Source organism: Pteropus alecto, unplaced genomic scaffold (assembly GCF_000325575.1).
Source record: "Pteropus alecto unplaced genomic scaffold, ASM32557v1 scaffold164, whole genome shotgun sequence".
Taxonomy (NCBI): Eukaryota; Metazoa; Chordata; class Mammalia; order Chiroptera; family Pteropodidae; genus Pteropus; species Pteropus alecto.
In genome coordinates, this window is record NW_006439568.1 from 10905761 (window position 1) to 10929529 (window position 23769).

The window sequence follows — 23769 nt, forward strand, 5'->3', positions numbered from 1 at the left end:
CCTCAGATGAAACTCCTTAATCTTAGAATTCTGGCCTCCAAAATGGTAAGAAAATAAATTTGTTTAGTCACTAAATCTGTGGTATTTTGTAAGGGCAGCCCTGGCAAATTAATACAAATTATATGATTTATATAGATAAGATATATAATGTTGAAAACCAGACTAAACTAATCTAAAGTTTCAGAAGTCAGGATGGTTACCACTGGGGAAAAAATAGAATAGTGGTTGGAAGAAAGTACGAAAAAGGTTTCTGAATACAGCATAGATGTTCCATTTGCAATAATTCATTTTGGTATGTATATATACACATATATATTCAATATGTATAGTATATTTTTGTATGTTTTATATTGGTATAAATCTACCTATCTATTATTCTCTTTAAAAAAGCAGTATAATAAAAAGTTTAAGAGCATAGTATTTTTATGTTTTATATTAGTATAAATCTACCTATCATCTATTATTCTCTTTAAAAAAGCAATATAATAAAAAGTTTAGAGCACAGATTCTGTAGTTAATTCCAGAAATCTTGGGGAAAAAAAATACAAACAGATCTGTAAGCTCATAGTATTTGGAAAAGAAAAGTATAACTAGATACCTGAACTTGCATCTATTAAAATATATTTAAAAGACATATGACCACTAGAGCACATAAATAGGTGTTCTAATTCATGATATATAATTTCCCAGATAAAATTCTAGTGTTTAAAATAATTTAATAAATTATATGCACAAATTACTAGGGAATGGGTATGTGATGAAATGAATAGCACTAGAAGTGAATCCATTATTAATAATTAATTTTTATCCCAACTTTATAACATACATTGAAATAAATGTCAAGTGGCTTTTCTTCAATAAATTTAGAGTTTAAAATATTAACATTTTTTAAAAACCTGACATGTATGATATTAGAGAAAAATGGTGATACAGTTAAAAAATTTCCAAAAAGCAATCTAAATAATAGCATTTTATATGCGCAAATGAGAAATGATAATGTCCTTAATATTTTAAGAGTTTATGCAAGAACAGAATATGCAAGCAAGAATAGAGTAGAATTTCAGAGTTCAGATTTAAAAGTAGACAATTCGGAATTGTAGCTTCACTACACGTTAGCCATTTAACTATGGAAAAGTTACTTGATCTCTTTAAATATTAATGGATCATGTATAATGTAAGGGTAATAATTGTACTGACTTTTCTGCTTTGTTAGAAAGATCAAATAAAGTAATGCAGTGCTTGGCACATTTTAAGAATTCAGCTATTATTAATGCTGTCATAATTTCAATTGTAAGTCAATATAAATTTTCATTATATTTATAAAGACATAACTACAATATTACATTTTTCTTGCCACAGTGTTTAGGTATAGAAAGAAAAAAATATGTTGCGTTGCTGATATGAGTACAAATTGCTTCAAGTTTCTCATACATAGTTTAGTTAAGAATCTGAAGAATATTAATGTCCTATCTTCCAGTGATATGACTTCTGTTGCATTTTAAAACCTAATCTGGCTCCTTTTTAGACAGCCTCTTATTTGCTTTGACTGTCTTATTTCTGTCAATGTCTATCATGCCTTTAGTTGTTTTAAAATATTCATTCTGTTTCTCTTTTATCTAGAGATCTTTTCAAGTCTGGTATTAGTTTGATAACTCAATGTCTATATTTAAATTTTTCTCATTATTGCTTTTAATACAAGTTATAATTTTCCTCTTTAATATTTTTCCTTATCTCTTTTCATCTTATTTTCATTTCTACCATTTATTTTACCTGATGCACTTGTATCAACTCACATGTATTTGATTTTTCCCTTCCTCCCTTTCTTCTTCCTCCTTTTTGTTTCAGTGTTGGTAGATAACCGGCTCCCCCCGCCCCCCATTCTGTTGCCAACTGCTTGGGTGTAGTTGGCATCAACCTCTCAGACTGCAACCTGGATAATAAGTTGAAGCATACTGCTGCAGATTCTAAGTGCCTACAATATTGTAAAGTAGTTTAGTGCTGTTAAAATGATAAATCTGCTTTTGCCTAGCCAATCCACTGATCTTTAAATGTAAAATGTATTCCTTAGAAATATGATCTATTTTGACCATGTAGAGTGTATGAATCCTTTCCAAAAACACGATTCCTGGAGCTCTTAGGACTAATCTTTATGTTGTTCAGAAATAGTTTTTGTGTGTATGTCTTTACCTTTAAGATTCCCAATTGAAACATTGTTTTCCAAAGTTACTTACTTAGGTCAGCTCTCCTCTATTCATCTTTTCAGTGAAGATGTGTCATACAATTTAATACAGTTAGAATCAAATTCTGCACACACCCTGGATATGTGTGTGTATATGTTTAGCTTTCATACATTACAATTCGCTTTTGTGATGCATAGTCCTTTGGGTTTTCATAAACATATAGAGTCATGGATCCACCACCCCAGTACCATACAGAACAATGTCATCACTTAAAAGTTCTCATTGTGGTCAACCTTCTTACTTCACCCATCCCTGGCTACCACTGATCTGCCTTCCATCTTATAGTTTGGGCTTTTGTAGAATGTTATATGAAAGGAATCATGCAATGTGTAACCTTTTGGGGCCAGTTTCTTTCACTTAATAAAATGCATTTAAGATAAAGCCATGTTTTTGAGTGAATCAATAACTTGTTCCTTTTTCATGTTGAATGGTATCACATTCTGTTCGTGTACCACAATTAGTTTATTCATTCCTCTGCTGAAAGGCATCTTGGTTGCTTTTAGTTTTTAGTGATTATGAATAAGGCTTTCATATATAGGTTTTTGTGTGAATATAAATTTTCAACACACTTGAAAAAATCCTAGATTTTAGACTGCTCTAAATTTAGATCGTATAATAAGTCTGCATATAACAAAAAAAGAACAAACTGCCATCCTGTTATCTAAAGCAGCTATGCAATTTTACAATCCCATCACCACTGAATGGGAGTTCCTTTAGTTTTCCATCCTTGTCTGCAATGATATTGTCACTTTTTTTTTTTTCATCCTTTCTAATAAGTGTGTAGTCCTATCTCATTGTGGTTTTAATTTTCACTTTACTACTACAAATTTTGTTAAGGATCTTTTTACACATTTATTTGCCATTACATATCTTCTCTGGTGAAGAATCTCTTTTCATATCTTTTGCCTTTTTTTTTTAATTAAAGTATTTGTTTTTCTGGAATTAGTTTTTAATCTCTCAATCTCCAATATCCCCCCAAAACATCCAGAAAGATTTTTTTTAGGAATCTTAACTGAATCATGTCACTCCCTTTCTTAAAACCCATTCACAATATTCTCCTTCAGCTAAGCACAAGATATAAAATTATGAACATGGCCTGCATGATTTAACTCAGATTCTTCTTCAATATCTCATGCCTTATTTCTCCTACCTCACTATACTCCAGCCATACTTGCCTTGAATTCTTCAAATGTGAAGAGTCTTTCCCAATTCAAAGATTTGGAACATATTTTTTCCTCTGAAATACCCACTCATCCTTCACGTCTTATATTTTAGTCTAAATGTCACTACTTCTGCAAAGCCTTTCATAATCACACACACAAAAGAGATTCCCAGGCCATTATTTTCTCCATTCATTCACTTCATACTTCCTATGTATTTATTTACTGTCACTTACCATACTTTGTCATTATTTATTTATTTTAAAAGTTTACAATATTTGTTTAAAAGCAAGGGTCCATGAAGTGAGCTCTAGGACCTTGGGGATTTACCATAGTATACCCCATAAAAGACCAGGCAAATAATCAACATTTAATAAATACTTCTTACATAAATGAATTAACTTAATAAAATGATAACATGAAAATGATACAAATGTTAAAAAGTATTCATGTTGATAGGAATTTGAATTTGATCTCAATAACGTATAAATATATATCTCTCTCATAAGTCTAGTGTTAAAGTTCATTATATTCTGTAGTGGCCAAAATGCATCGAGCCAGTGATCTGTAATTTATGCCTTCTGCTTCAAGAAGACCTCACTCAGTAAGAATGATTTATTCCAAGGGTTCTGGTCTGATTAGACATAAAACAGTCAAAATAATTCTTCATAGGATACAGTTTCTATTTTAAGTTAGGACATAGTAGCAGGGACTCATTATATTGGTTTTTGAGGACTGATGTGTGTTAACTGGATACAACCCTCAAGTTTCATTGTGCATGTGCTCCCATTCTAAGGAGTGAAGTCCTGAGCTGGTGTTGAGGACTTAGTCTTATACTCATAGTTAGAGTGACTGACAAATGTTAGAATCTAAACATCATATTTGAACAAAAAATTCATGGTTAAAAATATATAGCTGTAAAAATAGTTCACTATTCTATATAGGTTTTAATAACCATACAGACCTTTCGTATACCCAGTAAATTCTAGAAAACATTTAACTTCAACCTGTCACCAACACCATATCTCAGCAAACCCCCATCCTCCCACTTGATAAGTAGACTTCACTAACACTTAAATCTAGTAAAATGACTATTTTTGGTAGGTGCTTTTTATAAATAGTGAAACACGACTTTACCATATAAGCCAGAGGCCTGAAATAAATGTTCCAACTTGAAAGGCAGGCTTGACATTTGAATTTATAGACTACTCTCAAGTAATACAAAATCAATGGCAATAATAAGGAAACATAGTAGTGCTGTGTGATGCTTTAATTAACATTAACTACCCTGAAAATAGAAATTATCAGTTTCATTTGGCCATGTCAGGGCTAAGTTCAAAAGGAGAATCATGATGTATGAATGAAATCATTCAAACTAATAATAATAATAGTAAAAACCAGAAATATCCCATTGTCTTATATAAATAATGTATATTCACACAGAAGGAACTATTTTACTGACCTAGCACTTTTCAAACCAAACACATAAACTCTATTCTTACCTCTCTTTCTTTAGTAATCAGTATGTCCTTTGAAAATTATCTTCCAAATATTATTTCCAACTGCATCAACACTGCTTCCTTAATAGTCTCCTGTGCAGCTGCAATACTCATGTGAAGCCCCAGATTCTGTTGTCTTTATTTTGGTTTACTCCAGAAGCACCTTATAGAGAAGAAAAGGGAAAATATAAGAGGAAGGTTGCAGGGCAGAAGTAGTTCTCTGTTCAGACCCTTTACTCGTGCACACTGCCAACTAGACCTCTAAAGTAAAGCAATCTGTTTCATTTTGTTTAATCCAATGTCCCCCATCTCATCTAACTAGAGAACATTTTATTTTCCAGCTTCTAATTAGTGTCTGGTAACAAATATCATGTAAAGAATGCCGACCTACAATGATCAGCTCTATATGTTGGGTGCCTACATGAATCCTACTAAGAATAAGCCCCATTTCTGTGATCTCCATAGATTAAACTATAAACTTGCAGCTGGATCCTTTTTTATGGAGCATGTTTTAATGAGAACGTTTTACAGCATAATATAGATTCTAACATAAACTTAAATGTACACAACAATGTGTGGCTTCTGGTTTTAGCCTCCTATTTTTTCTTCCCTAAGGAACTTGTAACAACCTTTAACTGGTGGGTGTAAGGAGAGAGGTCCAGTACAACTTGGTCTTCCTCTGAGTTTTCACACAGTTTGCATTGGAATAGTTCTTTCTTTCTATTGATCAAATTTTTTGCTGAAAAACTTAGCATTTTACTTGCACTTTTTTCCAGTTATTTCTGAAAGTACTAGGATTTCCTACATCCACACTGCCTTCTCTGCTTTTCTTCTCTCATTACTTTAAGAACTTTGATTTCAGTAAGTTGGTATGCATTTTCCTATAACTTTCTCTATACTTAAGTAACTGCATCTCTAGCTATAACTATATATGATATTTGTTATAAATAAATGGGTTATATACTATATATGGTCTGAATTTCTTAGCAACTTGTCATTGAAATTTACTAGCTATAATTGGGCATGGTTTGCATTCAATGGTATCATGGAATATTATTAGGTAATGATAAAACTTATAGCTGGTGAGAATACAGGTAAAAAGTATGCTTATACTTTGCAGAAGAAAATGGGGATTGATACAGCGTTTTTGGAGAGAAATCTGCTGATATCTATTAAAATGACAAATGCACAAATGCTTAGACCCATAGAATAAAATCAATACAATTTTATATTATATATATATATATTCTATATATATATAGAACATATACACACATACATACATACATACATACATATATGCATGCATACAAACATACAAGGCTATACTCTACAATACAACTCACGGTGATGCAAAAACTACAATAGATTAAATATGTATCAGTGGTTATGTTTGAAAAAAATGGTGATACAATAGTCTTTTAACTTGTTTACATTTTCTCTAATCTACACTGAAGCTTACTAAAAGCAAAAATTCCTGACTTAAGATGTTGCTTAAAAAACAAAACAAAACATATATTTGTTCTCTTAATTTCCATTAAAATTGGTGGAAAAGCATGATTCCAAGACACAGTTGAATAAATTCAGAATTCAGAAATGAGTCCAGGGCTGAATATTCAAAGTTAGGAGAATATTACTAGGGTCTTGGTAACACTGTTTTTTTGGAGGTTCTGGTTACCTACATGCATTTATTTTGAAATTTTTTGGAGCTGCACATTTATGATTTGTGTGCTTTCTTCTGTGTTCTAAAATCTTAAACTAATAAAAGATAAGGCTACTTATAAAGTTTGGCTTTCCACATTATATTGGGTTGTAAAAAAATGAATAAAATGTGCATTATCCCTCTCTTCTTTATTTTTTATTATAAACATGCTTCTAATTGCCAACCACTTTGGGACAGGAATGGGAACATATAGGTCTAGATTAGGGTTTCTCGACCTCTGCACTATTGACTTTTTTTTTTCTGAACAGTCCTTATTGTAAGGGTCTGTCTAATACATTGTAGTATATTTAATAGCATCCCTGGCCTCCATTCACTAGATATCAGTAGCATCCTCCCAGTTGTAGTAATTAAAAATATATCCAGACATTGTCAAATGTCGTCTGGAGAGGAATATTGCCCCTAGTTGAGAATAACTAGTCTAGGTAAACTAGGTATGACAAGAAAGTTTGGACAGAATCTGGAGAAATGAAACTAGACCATTACCTAGATTAAAACTCAGATGGAAAACATGCAGAAAACTGGTCAATGAAGGGAATTAGATAAAATTTCAGGAAACTCTAGAAAAATTCCAGGAGCTTAATTCATAACAGGAGTTTTATAACAACAAGCCTGGGTATCAGTGTCCTCCGCCACGAAACCAATATTTGAAGTTAAAACAAACAAACAAACAAACAAAAAAATAACTATGTCATCATGTAGTTTTCCTTTGACAAAAGAGCCATGAACATGCCATTATGATATGATCACTGATTGCATATATTTCTGATAACTAGCAATGCATACTTTTTAATCTCAATCATTAAGAGCGATTTATTTTTCTAATTATATTCAGTTTTAGCTTTCTTTGATATTAAGTATACCTATGATTTTAAGGAGCAAAATTTCATGCACAAAATAAAGCCATTCTTTATAACTAGGTAAGTTATTGAAGGAACAGTTCTCAATCAGGTTGTACTAATATTTCATACCAGCCACTATGGTGAATGGGATAGCACCTAATTACTTTTTATCTCCTGTATCATCTTTAATAGAAAATGTCATCCATCAGCTACTGTACAATGTTTTTGTCTAAATGATTGTGTTAACCAGGGTGACCCTGGAAAGTAAGGAAATGAGTACATCAGTGAGAGGGTAAGGGCTGGCAATTTGTTAAACTTTTTACAGTTTATGTAGTTAAAATTCCTCATATTATGATGAACGGTTGTACTTTAAAAGATAAAGTATTTTCATCAGAGAGGACTCCTGTTTGTGCGAAATGCCTTCAAGGCACAAACTATGGATAATGCAAAACCCTGCGAATGAAGTATTCACTGTCACAAACGAACAGCAGACTGCCTCTTAGATTTACGGTATAACTACCGAGCAACACGCCCTCAGAGACAGACAGGATTCAATTTATCGTGCTCCTTTAGAGGGAGAGAGACATATTTAGTACATTTGATATGTATTATGGCTTGAATTAATATACACTTTTAATTAGTCTAGCTCTCAGAAAACCTGAGGGGACATCAAATCCCTAAGATGTTTGGGCACAGACAACAAATGTTTAAGCAAATGCACTGTCAAGACAATACTACTATAATGTCATTATGCTTTATGTCAATTAGAACTTTATTCTTATGGATATTAAAAAGCTGCAGAATTATTTTTTGAAGTGCACAAGAAATCATCATATTATTGAAACACATGTTTTTGGAAAGCAAATGATGTTGAGGCTTAGCATATATTCTCCATTCTCTATTTTCTTTTGCCTTCGTCCTATTAATTTTATATCTACTTTGGAGATGTTTAGCCAATATATTAATATTCCTGAGTTTTTTTTCATAGCTATATAAAATATTGGAAAAGCTATGTAAGAAAATCCCAGCTGATAAAATATTTCACTCAGCCCTGCGAAGATTTAGCACTCTGTATAAATGGGTGTTCTCTATTCCAACTGTCTAGACTTATCATGTGTACACATAAGGTTTTAGGAATTCCAAGGGTTTCTGAGAAATCTGGCTCATTATGTGATTGGATGAGCATCCATGTGTGAAATGTCATGCAGGATTAGAGCACAGGGGAAATATTTCTGAATCTCAGGTGCCAAGAGAAGTTCCAGGTCGTAAATAAAATTTTCCTATGTAAACAGTGTCCAAAGAAAATTCATTCTCATCTCTGGTTTGTAAGCTCCATGGCCACAGGTGGAGATAGGGAATTTTAGAGTTATTTCTATTTTTTTTTTGGGGGGGGGGGAATCTATTGTTTTTTTTTAATGCTTTATAAAATGTACTAGTCTATTGCGATCACAGATATTTTGCTATGGTAAGGAGAACAGCCTCTAGACCAATATTCCTTGTCAACCACACTTGGTAGTTAATTTTCCTTTAACTGGTAATTATATATTAAAAACAAAAGTTTTTCAGGGCTCTTTTTAGTCCATATTCTCTCCCTAGTCAAACTTACTCAAATTCATGGTTTCAATCATCTATATTTCAAAGACTTTCAACATTTTATATCCAATTCAGGCCTCTGCTCTGAATTCCAATAGATCTAACTCAATTCTACGCCTTTACGTAGATGCTTCTTTTATTCTTCCTTTAGTCTGCATTTACAAGTCATCACCAAGTAGTGCATATTTCATTCCTTAAATAACTTTCAAATATGACTTCCCCATCATCACTACTATGATGATGCAAGTACAGAAAAATACAATCTATTATATGGAATATTTTAATAGATTCATAACTGATTTCACTGCATCCATTCTCACTTTCTTATATTCTATCTTGTAGGTTATCACCAGAACGATCTTTAAAAAACTGATTTTTTAAAATTGATTTTTACTCTCTTTGCACACTTGCATCCTTTCAGAGATTATCACAGCTCCTTGGATAAAGAATAAACATCCTAAATAAGCCTGTGTCTCAAGTATATTCTCTACAATTTGCCTGGACGGTGCGTATCTCTTCAACTTTATGTCATACCAACCTCCAACTTTTTCTCTGGCATTAAGATGTACTGGCCTCCTTGCAGCTCTTCAGATCTCTGCCCAGGGATTTTGTATTAGTTTTAGACTTTGCCCAGAAAAAAATTTCTCTCAATATCCTCTTTACCTATTTTAACTCAAGTGTCACTTCCTCGTATAAACTTTTCCTAACCTACTAATTTGGTCTGGTTCACCAATAATATATTTTTAAATTAATCAAGGCATTTACTTTCCAGTTTTACTGAAGTATAATTGTCAAAAGTTGACAATTTTAGTTGTATAACATGATGATTTGATGTACATTTACATTGTGAAATGATCATCATAATCAAGCTAATTAAAACATCCATCATCTCACAGTGTCAAGATGAAGTGAAAACATTTAAGATCTACCCAGCTAGCAAATTTCCAGTATGCAATACAGTGTTATTGACTAAGTCACCATGCTGCTCTTTTAGTTTGACTTTTTTTAGATTCCACAAGTGAGATTACCCAGTATTTGGCTTTCTGTGTTTTGCTTCTTTGACCTAGCCTAATGGCTTCCAGGTTCATCCATATTGTTGCAAAGGGCAGGATTTTCTTCTTTTATATGGCAGAGTAATAATCCAGCACGTATATATGAACCATATTTTCTTTATCCATCTATTTGTTGGTGGACACTTACGTTGTTTCTGTATCTTGCCTGTTGTGAATAATATTGCCTGAAATGACTATGGAAGTACAGACATCTCTTCAGGATATTGATTTTATATCTTTTGGATATATACCCCAAAGTGGGATTAATGGATCATATGGTAGTTTTATTTTTAATTTTGGGGTGAACTTTCATACTGTTTTCCATAATGGCTATACCAGTTTATATTCCCACCACAGTGTACAGGGATCCCCTATTCTCCACACCCTTACTGACACTTTTATCTTTTTGATAATAGCCACCCTAACAGGTGTGAGGTGACATCTTATTTTGCTTTGCATTTTCCTGATAATTAATGATGTTAAGCACCTTTTTGTATGACTATTGGCCATTTGTAGCTCTTCTTTGTAAAAAAATGTTTAATATTCTTTCTTAAAACCATGTTGCTTTTCTTGTACTTATTCGTTTTTAAGTATGCTTATAGATGTGAAAATTTTTATTCCTAAACACTCTCTCCCACATTCTCACTTGCTTTTTTTCAAGGCTTTATTGAGGTATAATTGATATACAAAATTGAGGTGATATCTCATTGTGGTTTTGGTCTGCATTTCTCTGATGGTTAGTGATATTGGGCATCTTTTCATATGCCTGGTACCCATTTATATGTTTTCTTTTGGAAAAATGTCTTTTCTTTTGTGCTACTGAGCACAAAAACAAATAACTTGATATCAAAAAATGGAAAAAGGATTCGAATAGATATCTGAATGGATATTAACCCCTTATCTGATATGTGGTTTGAAAATATGTTCTCCCATTCTGTAGATTACTGTTACATACTGCTGGTTGTTTCCTTTGCTATGCAGAAGCGTTTTTTAGCTTGTCATAGCTCCACTAGTCTATTTTTTTTTTCTACTTTGTCACCTTTGCTTTTGGTGTCAAATCCAAGAAATCATTTCCAAGACCTATGTCAAGAAGCTCTTTACATATGTTTTATTCAAGGTGTTTTATAGTTTCTGGTCCTGGTTTAAGTATTTATTCCATTTTTAGTTAATTTTTGTGTATCTTGTAAGATATAAGTCCATTCATTAATTTGCATGTGGACATCCAGTTTTCTCAACACTATTTGTTAAAAAAGACTATCCATTTCCCATTGTGTGTATTTGGAACACTTGGAGAAGATCAGTTGACTGCAATGGATTCTTAGATATGACTCAAGAGCACAAGTGACTAAAACAAAAATATAGAAATTGGACTTGATTAAAATAAAAAAGAAAAGACTTTTGTGTAAAAGAACACTATCAAGAGAGTGGAAAGACAACACACAGAACGGGAAAATATATTTGCAAATTATATATCTGATAAGAGAATTGTGTCTAGAATATATGAAAAATTCTTATTCCTCCAAAACAAAAGTAACCCAATTCAAAAATTAGCAAATAACTTGTATAGACATTTCTCTGAAGAAGATATACAAATGTCGAACAGATACATAAAAATATGCTCAATGTTACTAGTCATTAGAGAAATGCAAACCAATGAGATATCACTTCAAAACTGCTAGGATGGTTTTAATTTAAAATAAGGATATTAAATGTTGATGAGTACGTGGAGAAATTACAACCCTCATATATTACTAATAAGAATAAAAAATCATGCAATCACTGTTAAAATAGCTTGGTAGTGCCTCAGTATGTTAAACAGAATTACCATATGACCCAGTAATTATTGTACTCCTGAGTGTACACTCAAGACAGTTGAAAACAGATGTTCAAACAAAGACTACATGAATATCTGTCACAGAATGTTGATTCACAATAACTAAAGGTAGAAACAACCCAAGTGTCCATCAATTACTAAATGTATAAATAAATGTGGTACATCCATACAATGAAATATTATTCAGTCATTAAAATGAGAGAAATATAGATAAATGCTGCAAAATCGGTGAAGATTGAAAGTGTTATGATGAACAAAAAAAACCAGAACAGGCAAATTCATAGAGATAAAAAGTAGATATGTGTCAGAGGCTTGGGGAGGGGGAATAAGAAAAAATGACTTTTGGACTGGGTTTCCTTTTTGTTTGACGAAAATGTTCTGAAACTAGATATTGGTGATGCTTTCACACAATTGTGAATGTATCAAATTCCACAAAATCATATACGTAAAATGGTAAAATTTATATATATATAGTGGTTTTATATATATATATATATACACACACACATACATAACCACAATAATTTTTTAAAGTTTATGTAAGAGAAAGAAGTGTTAATTCTGAGTTCAGTTTTATCTGAATTTTAATCTCAAATTTATCACTTACTAACCATTGCTCCATGAGTAAGCTACTTATCTTTTTGAATCATAAATTAATTATTTCTATCATGGAAGGTCATTCAATCACCAGATATTTATTGAGTCAAAGGCTGTGCTCTAAGATCTAGGGTAAAATAAGGAATAAAACCAATATCAACCTTTCATCTTTGTGTAGCTTACAGTCCAGCAGAAGAAATGAGGTCAAGTTATTATATAAATTTAAAAAATGTAATAATAATCTAGTTAATATTTGTCATTGTTTGAATCACACATATGTAAGATATGCAGTGAAATAATCATTACAAGGCTATTATTATTAAGATTTTAACTTTCACGCTAAAACCTATTTTACTCCAAGCGTGGATATTTAATTGCAACCATCTTGAAAATGTGTTCAGTAAATCACAAGAAGTTGACTCCCTGACATTTATGACTCATTCAGTGGAAGCCATCAGCACCTCTGAGGTTTTAAACATATATTCATGCAGGTGTGAAAACACATTCATACATGTATACACACACACGCACACACCCATACACAATTGTTTTACTGAAAATATTCTGAACTACTTTTTGTCATGTCAGAAAATAGCTTAGCTTGTTCTTGTGCATATTTTTAATCAACTCACTTTTCCTGTGTTTATTTTCTGCATTCAATTTAAGGGAGTCTAGTAAAGCCATAATGAACTCCTTTATAAGTTTTATAACATTCCAAAATCTGTATGTTCTTTTCAAACATAATATTAAGCCACATGTCTTGGTGTATGCTATGAAACCACAATCCCATGCACAATATTTGGATTAAATCTCATGGTGGTATCTGGCTACTTTAGATTCTAACCATGTAGAGTCCCTTGGTGATAATCTTTTTAAGTTGGAACCACAAAGAGAAACAAATTCAGCCAATCTTATTGTTAAACACACTATTACGTAATAGACACTACATTAAGAGCAATCAACTTTTGAGTTCTAAAACTAGAATAATATGTTTTTGGCAAATGTCAGAGCCTTATAAGCCCAAACGTTATTCTCAGTGTTGCACCTTATTTTGCACAGTACGAGATACTTGCACAGCTGGCAGAATGAGAGCTTCTGAACCATTCCAATCAGCTAACTATAAATTCTGACAAAAGAATAATCACCAGTCCCCTTCCTCCTTTGTGCCGTGCTGATATATGTAAGTATTTGAGCAGGCATGTGTTAAGTGATCTAGCTCCATAGATTCCGGCTTTTCAAGATACTGTAATATCTCTTAAAGTGCTCACTTGAGTAATGTTTTCCTAGCACAGACATTTATTTAGCCTTTAGTGTTTTCAGATGGTTCCTATATAAAGGTGCTAATAATCTCAAGATATTGCAACAAATATTCTTAATATTCTAAATCTTCTTGATTTATAACAAATAAACCAGTACTATCTGCCATTAAGCTTAAAAAACAAAAAATCACAATATATAATTTGTTAGACCATGGTTATATGAGATATAAGGACTTCAGTGTGAATATATCACATGCGTCTTTCTTTTTTTAATTAAATTTATTGGGGTAACATTTTGCTTATAAAAGTTGTCAGGGTTTTCTCTAACTTGTACACCTTATTTCGGTGCATAGAAATCCTCTTAATTTGGGGAAATACTCCTCTCTTACTTCAAATGTATAGTTCTAATAGGAGTGGAAATTTTTGCTTATCCTGAGCACAGGTGATTAATAGCATTTCTACACACTTTACATGTATTAACTCATTTATCTCATGACATTTAGATCGGCACTATTCTCAACCACATTTTACTGCTAGGAATAATAAGGATCAGAAAAATTAAGTAACTTTCCAAAGTCACATGGTTCATAACTATCAGAGATAGGATTTGAAAAAAAGAATCTATTTCCTGAATTCAGTCTCTTAATATGCTTCAATCCAAGCTTGTCACTTGGTCTGTTCGGGCTGCCACAGCAAATTACCAAGACCAGGTAGCTTAAACAACTAACTTAGTTCTTCCAGTTTTGGAGGCTGAGAAGTCCAAAGTCAAGGTGCTAGTGAATTTAGTGCTTGGTGAGAATTCTTTTCCTGTTTCCCACATGGCTACCTTCTCTTTGTATCCTTACATGGTGGAAAACAGAGACAGAGGCAAGCATTCTGCTGTCTCTTCTTATAAAGGCACTAATCTTATGTGGTCTTATGCTTGTGACCTAATCACCTCCCAAAGGCCTCATCTCCAAATACCATCATATAGGAATTTAGGATTTCAACATATGACTTTGGGGAGACAGAAACGTGCAGTCCATTACACTGGTCAAAGGTTTTCCTTGCCTTTTTCACATTAGGGCTCAACTGTGGGAGGTCAGAGTGTAGAAACTCCCAGGAGGTTGTTTCCCACCTGGTATAGAAAGGTAGTCTGAGAAAATGAAGCCAATGTGGAAAAAGAAAGTGTCGAGAGGAAGAGTATGGGTAGCAGTGAAGGCTGGTTCTTCTTACTCTCAAGACCACTTGCTCTAGCATTTTCTATCATTGGGCTGGTCAGTGTTCGCCTTCTCCCTAGGCAATCCAAGTAGACTTTCCAACACGCTCATCTAAAGCAATATGGGCCTGTACGTCCACTGAAAAAGAGGAAAAGGCATGTGGAGGTAAGGTTAAAGACAAGGGGAGCAAGGCTATATGTTTCAAGGCCTTTAGACCAAGTTCAGACTTCTGTTTATATTCAGAATGAAATTGGGAGCCATTTCAAGGTTTTCAGGAGTGACATAATATGACTTATGTTTTAAAAGAAGCAGTTAGAGTGCCAAGCTACATATTAGAATGAAATGAAAGAAGAAAAGAGACCTGACTGGAGGCCCTTGCAATAAATTAAGTGAGAGGTGTTGTGGCATGGACTGGAATAGCTTCAGTGGAGATAGTGAAATGTGAAGGTGGAACCAATGGGATTTCCTTGTGGCAAAATAGCAATTTAGGATGACTCCCAAGGATTTTAGTTTGAGCAACCAAAATTATGGCGTTGCCAACAGTGAAGAGGAGATTGTATGAGCAGTTTTTAGAGGGAAAGTCAGGATTTTAAGAATAAATAAGCAGAAGGAGTAGTCAGTAGTACCAAATGTTATATAATTATCTTGTAAAATAAAGGCTGAAAAAACCCGATGGATTTGATTATTAATGGTGGATCTGTGAGAGCTGATGCAGTGCAGTGGTAATAAGTAACATAGCAGATTACAAAATCAGCAATAAAAAATGATAGATAAGGATACGGAAATAGTGATGAAAGTCATCTTTCTAAAGAAGTCTAGTTCTAAAGAAATGGGGATAAATTGTGGGTAGAGGAAGACAGAGAATTAGGGAAGATACTTAAGTATAATTTTATAGAAATGAAAAATAATTTCTTACACTCCAAAATACTTTTCATTACACCATATTTACATTTCTTGCATGCGTGCAATGTATATGGCTATAATTTAACTCTGAGAAATGTAAAATATTTCTCTGCTTTTCAGAATATTTTTCTCAAGATGAGTTAAATCAGGAGCAATTTTCAGTGAGCATGACTTCTTCACCTTAACAAATTATAAAGGAAATATATTTCCTTGGGTAGTATCCAGTATGATTAAGATAATGAAATGTAATATCTGTGAGAACATGTGCGTTCCTCTACCTATTACTTTGTGTTTCTTGAAGCTTTGGCACTCCTTAAAAGTGTTTGCAATCATCTGATAAAAGAATTATTTAATTAAAGAATATTTTTTAATTCACAATTCATTAGTGACACTTTCCTTTGTCTTAGTTATAAGTTGCATTACCTCACTTGCACGTAAGTGATCATTTTTTCCTAAATGTTGTTAGAATAATTCATACTCTTCCCCAAAGTTCCTCATGTGAATGTGACATTTTAAGGCTCACTGTTGTTCTTTTTAAAGCAGGTACATAAAAACTGCTACAATGGCCCCTGTGTGGTAGAGATTGATGACTGAACCAAACAGCTGTTTTCTTCTTCCAGAGTAAAAGAACTTTCAGTTTTTAGATGGCTCATGACCTCTCAAAGTAAATGTTTTATTTCCCAGCTTCTTTGTTCCAAGTGATTGACACGTGACTAGTTTTGGGCTAATGGCATGAATAGAAATAGTCTTGTGGCAGTGTCTTCAAACATCCCTTAAATGACATTTGCCTCATAACCTTTCTCCTTTCCCTTCATTTTTTCCTCAGTCCTACTGCCTAAGGTAGAGTTTTGTTATTATAGTTTCAGCCATTATCATATGCCATGAGGACAAGGTATATACCTTAGGAATGAGAAGGAATCACCTGAAAAGAGCTGCATCCCCAAAATATTTGGGGAGTAGAGCTAACTTGCCACCCCTGTATGTTTTACTTCTAAATTCTCGCATGAGATAGAAGTGTTTAATTGATGGAAGCTACTGTTTATGGTCTTTGTAATTTATGACTGAATCTTATATGACACATCATGATTCTCGTTATTAAATTTTACAATAATGAAACAGAATAATATGCCTTTTAAGTAAAATAACTAATAATTACTATCTGATTTCTACCATCCATTTCATAGCCATATTTTAACATTTTCTTAAAAAGTTTTTTCAAGTATTGTATATACTAAGAGAAAATATACAATCACTAAGGGAATCTAGCTGTATGACCTGCACCCAGTTAAAAAACAGAATATAAACAGCACACCAAAAGATCTCTTCATACAAATCCTAGACTTTAATCATTTAAAGATGTTGACTCTCAACAATGTCAATTGGTTTTTGCCTGTATTTGAAATGCATGTACTGTATTTGGATCATTCTATATATAATCTTTTCTTTAGGGGAGAGGGTTTGGCTTCTTTCACTCAACACCATACTTATGAGATTTATGAAATTTCATATGGTAATTGTTTACTCATATTCTTATATAGCTTTATATGTGTGTGCTCCACCTAGATCTCTCTTCAAGGAGAGACTTACTGTCCAGGTGCTGGAAGAATGGTCAGCAGTAGCCTCCAATTCTCATGATATTCAAGGTCTACCTTAGCTGCAGAGAGCCACTTTTTCCAGATCTCACATCTTTCTCCAGGAAGCTTGTATCTGCTAACAGAGAGAGAGGGTCAGTGGTATAAAGGACAGGTCATCTGGTCCCAATTCTGATGTGTAATACTCACTCCAGATCGTCATCCCACCACGCACACCCCAGGGGTGACTGTGTTATGTCAGATTTGAATAACAGTTTAAGTTTCCTTCCCATTCATGCTTCTTTTCCCCTTCCTTTAACAGATACTGATCTCTAATAAACATGTCTCCATATCTGTTTTCAGACATCCCAGTTGACAGTCGCAACCAAGGAAGCAGGGAATAAGATGGAGTTTTAGCACTGAATCACTACTGCCTGACTGGCAGTGAAGCCTCCCTCACTGGTGGTAGGTGGAGCTCAGACAACCCTAAGCACAAGATCATGATCCAGTTATTAAAATGGTTGCCAGTAGTGAATTGGGAGAATGTCACTGATGGAAAAGAATGTATCAGGTATTGCAGATATATCAAGAAAAGAGTAATAATAAGAAAAATGGACCCAATAGCTATAGCAGATTGTCATTGCTACTCTAAAACAATGAGAGACAATATTGCTTATGTCCTCCATCCTCTACCATGACTTCATGGTAATCATGAAGTGGGTCTTGTTGGACTCATTATTTCATAAAGTTGAGGGGCACAGAAATAAGTCATTGTAAAATGGAAGTTATTTATCTGGGATTACACATAAGCAGGACCAGAGGCCCAAGCAAGCTGAGTGAGCTGATAACCAAGACTCTCGTGGCACATATTAAGGCTGCACAAGTGCCCCTCTTTCCACTTATACTATAGCCATATGAGGAGTATCTTGCAATTAGCTAAAAGGGGAGGGATGGTTGACAGATGGTTGGCTTTAAAATAGATGGTAATTGCAATACAGCCTCAGGTAATTGCAATACAGGAGTGGCCATGAAAGAGATTATGGAGGAATAATCTTCTCATTGGGCAAAACTTCAGGTTGTACTCTTTGCCATCCAGTTTGTGTGGAATAAGAAATATCACAAGGCTAGAGTGTTTATAAATGAGATTGGGGGCTAGTTAGGAACCTGAAAGAAAATCAAATTTAAAAATTAAAAAGGGAGAATAAGAAATGTAGAGAAAGGGTGTATTTATGGACACAGGAGAATGGTAACAAAGTGTAAAGAATTTGTATAGCATGTAAATGCCTCCCGGAATACACAAACCATGGAATGAGCACTAAACAACTTAAACAACTACATAGACAAAAAAAAAAAAAAAAAAAAAAAAAAAAAAAGAAGATAGTTAACCATTAGCCAGCCGGAAGATATCCTCCTAGGTATTTACTAAATGCGTTATTGTTTTACATTTCATTACAACACATCTGGAACTGATTTTCTGTGAATGGAATAAATTAGGGGTAATTTTTTTTTTTCATGTGGATATTCAATTGACCCACCTCCATTTAATGAAATGATCATCCTTTCCTCTCTATATCGCCTTGTCATTTTTTTGTCATAAATCAAAAATCCAAACGTATGTTGGAATCCTATTTTTCTTTATTATTCAATAACACAATTCTGTCCCAATACACACTCTCTTAATTCTTATAACTTTATTTCATTTAGATATCTAATAGTATAAATTAACCCGCTTCTTCAAGTTCATCTTGACTCTTCTGGGTCCTTTGTTTTCTCTACAAATTGTGAATTAGAATTTCCTAATTTTTACACAGAAAACAAAACTTAATATTTAAAGTTTAAAATTAAAATTATCAGATTTTAATTGAATAAATAGATCAATTTGGAGAGAATTAACATTTTTTACAATATCCGGTCTTTCGATCCATCAACATTTATTAGGGCCTCTTAAATCTTGATTCTTTAACAAATTAAAACTCTACAATAAAATTTTTCATTTTTTTATCTCCTGAGCTTTCCTCATTCCATTGTAATCTGTACTTCACGACTCACAAATTAACCAAAACTTTACTGATCAAGTTCACCAATCATTGTATCGATAGAAAGAAGAAACTTTTCTTCCTTATTTCAGTTAGTTCTAGGTATCAGATACTGTTTTTGACTACTTTATTCATTATAAAAAATTTCTTCCTTTGGCTTCTAGTTATAATTCTCTTCTGGATTTCTTTCACTACTAGAATGCTCTTTCTTTTCCGGTTCTTTGCCATCTTTTAGATGTCACTATAAAGCAGGATTCTAGCTTAAATCCTATTCATTTCTAATTCTACATATGCTGCTAGTCCATTTGACTTTTTCAATTTGTTTGAATTATAAATGAGATGCAGATTGTCTCCAGTTTTATAAATATCTGGTTAAACCACATATCAAACGGTCTTCCTAAGTCAATGTCTCAAGGGATATCAAGATCAATATATCTAAAATAAAACTTATAATCTAATCTCCCCAACCTAAGCCTTCTCATGTGTTTCCTTTTACCGATCATTTGTTTACAGAAATATTAACATAAACATGACCAATTTCTCTTCTTTCTCCAACTCAAAAATCCAATGAATAATCCGATAATTTATCTACTAATATGTTGATACTACCTTATGTAAAATATGCTAATTGGAAACATTTACCCTACAATGGGATCTAAATATGTAGAATTCTATATTAAAATACTATGTATTAAAATAATTTAGAATGTATACCTAAGCTCAAAAGCAATAATGTTAAATTATTAAATATTGGAAAGTAAAATGTAACCTAAAGGCGATGTTAAAAGGTTGCTGAAGGTGAATGGATAATGGAATTAGGAAAATTAATCCAGCCATAAGAATACGGGGATCTCAGTAATACAAGTAACAGCCTAAAGTAATGTCTTACTCATGAAATATGGCCTTGTATACTACAAAGAAGCCTGACATTTATTGAGCTCTAGAATAGAACAAGAGTCACCTGTGACTATTTTGCAATGTCAGATTTGGATCCTTCATGGACCTGAGAATAAAATACATATTATCCAAGACATTGACATGAAAACAGATATGAAAACAGAATAAAATATCCAAGACATTGACATGAAAACAGACATGAAAACAGGATAATCTATTAGTTTCCCTCAAAAGATGAACACAAAAGCGTTCTGCTAAATAATATTTCAACACAGGCACTCAAAATTTCTTCAGAATATCTCAGCCCACACTCTAGATACACTCACAGTTAAAAACAAACAAACAAACAAAACAAACCAAAAACTATAATATGAGAAAATTGAAAATTATTGAGTCAGAAAATATAAGAATAATTTATATACCAGATCCAGAGATGATAATCTAAAAGAGTTTAAAAGTATTATATTTAAAATATTTAAAAATTATGAAGGAAAAGAATGAGATAAGAACAGAATTAAATATACAACAAATGGCCAGTTATAAAGAAAACAGATAGAAATTCTAGGAATAAAATGTATCATTATTGCAATAAATGTACTCAATGGATAGGTTAAAGAGTACGCTAGATAAAGGCAGAGATTTTGTTAATTGCAAAATATATCTGAGGAAGTTATCCAGGAATTAGCACAAACAAGTAAAGAGAAAATAAAAAGAGAACGTAGGGATTACAGAAGCAAACAATATAAAATATGCAGACAGACAGTATTCCAAGTGATTATGGTTGAATATTTTTCAGAATTGAAACTGTTTTCAGTTTAAAATACGTTTTTCAAATTTTGAAGGATCACATGTGATCCTGAGCAGGAAATTTTTTTAAAAATCTGTGTCTGGACATACTACAATTATACTGCAAAAATCATTTTCTTTTTTAATCTTAAAAATACCAGAAAAATAGACTGTTTACCTATAAAATAATGGCAGATAGAGTTACAGCCAGATTCTCATGAGCTAGAACATAATACAGGTAACAATGGGAAAATATCTTCACAGTGCTCATAGATAGTAACTATTAATCTAGACAAGTTTTTTTACATAGATAATGTCAGTCAAGAGTCAGGGTGAAATGATGACATTACCAATCGTGCAAAAGCAAAAAACATATGTATTATTCACAGAAAGAATGGCTAATCGAATCAACATTAAATGTGAATAGATTTAAGGACTAGCAGAATGAATGGATAAAGCAAGTAACAAAGTTAATCAAGAAAGGAAGCTGAAGAAGAAATGCGAATGCTGCAAAATCTAAATACACACATACAGAAATTAAAAAAAAAAATACAATTCTAGAGTTTTGTCATCCACGTAAAAACAAAATAAACCTAGATAAAGGGAGAAGAGGCCCGTTCAGGGCCAATGTATTTCAGTGCCATTCCAAAATTTGAAGGACAGCTATCTTGATTAACTTTAGACTCTGTTAAAAATGCATATTGTAAATTTAAGGGAGCTACAAAATAGCAATAGAATGTAAAATTTTGAAAGCAATAGGAAAAACAAAGGAACTAAAAAATGGTTAGTCAGTCTAACCAAAGGCAAGAAATTCAAAAAATATGCAAATAAAATGTATTGTGATATAAAACACAACGGATGATAGAAATTATACAAATTATATCACTACTCAAAATAAAAGTTTCTCTTGAAAAAAAATATATTAAGAAAAGGAGAAAAGAGGTAATTTAAGAACATACATGGAGATACTATTTATCTGAAGATTTTATAACTCCAAAGTGATCCTAATATTATTAATGGTATACACATGTGAAATAAGTGTATAAAACATAGGTAAAAAGAATATATGTATACATCAAGGAAATATTTCCTCTGGAGAAAAAGGAAGGGCTAGAAAGATGATTAGAAAAGAGAATAAATGAGATTGAATTCTATCTCTAGCAGGTTTATTTAAAAGCAATATGAAGAGAATTAAAGGTCCTAAAAATAAAAAGAACTCAAAAGCTTACACATTCCACATTATATATTAAAGAGCTCACAACTTAAATACAAACAAATAAGTAAATAAAAATAAAGCTTTTCAAAAAAGAAATGCAGTTTATATGGTTAAAAAGGTTTAAATTGTTTTTCTTTGCCTCAGGAGAGTTCAGACTTCTTAGTTTAGGTTAAAATTGCCTCTATGAACTGGATTCTGTTCGTTTGTCCAGCGAGGCTTTGCTAATACTTACCAACTCCTTTCCTTGAAATGGACACATTGTAGAACTTCTTTCAGGTTGACAACTGTCTGAGTTGCAGAATTTCCTGTGGAGACATTGACAGGTACCGAGCTTTGTTTATTTGTTTAGCTCTTCACAACTTAACCTGACTAATCCTTAAACATTCTTTAGATTTCATCTTAAATGTCTCTTCCTCTTAAAAATCTTGACTCCTCAGGTCCTACTCAGGTTACTCATACCTTCTTTATTGTGTAGTTTCATGCCTCGTTATGGTTCTAATGGAATACTTCTCCTAACAATCCTAAAAAAATCTCTCAGGGAAGGGCTTGTGTCTATCACGTTCACTATTCACCCCCAAGTGCCTCACACAGTAAATGGCCTGTAACAGATGCTCAATATTTTGTTACTAAATGAACATGTGAATAAACAAATCACATAATCAAAATCAAAAAGTGATCTCCAAAGGTCCTTTTTAGCACTAAAATTCATAATTTTATGAAATCTATATATTTCTGATTAACCAATGAAAACATCAATTCTTAAAGTATTAAGATTTGTTTTAATTCTGAAGTTAATAATTAGATACAGAAGATTCATATGTTTGAATATTAGTCTAGAAACTGAAAGAGCCAATTTCTTTATTGCTTCATATTAAATTTCAATTAAAATATATAATATTCTTCTTTCCTTCCTATTCTTCCACCATTCTACAAATTAGAAAATTAAGAAGCATCATATGTACAAAGTGATGAGTGAAACTGTCCATGGCTCTCAAAGAGAAATACTTGCATTCATTTCTCTTAACATGTCTGCTTTGTTCTTTTTTCACACAGTTTGTTATGCTGAGCCTTATGTCCCATAGTAGAAGTAAGATGACTTAGTGACATGAACAGAACTAGTCAAAATCCCCATAAAGTTCATATGTAGTGACCATATATATTCATATCTAACACTCTGAGAGGCTAAGAATCTTGTACAAGTCCAACCACAAACTCATATTATGCAGCACACAGATAAATTAATACTAATACGTATTTGACCAGAAATTATTCATCATTTTAACTATTTTGCATGAGTCAGTGTGTTTTCTCAAACATTCTATTCCTTAGACTTCTTAACAAATTTGTGGAGGAAGATTAATATCA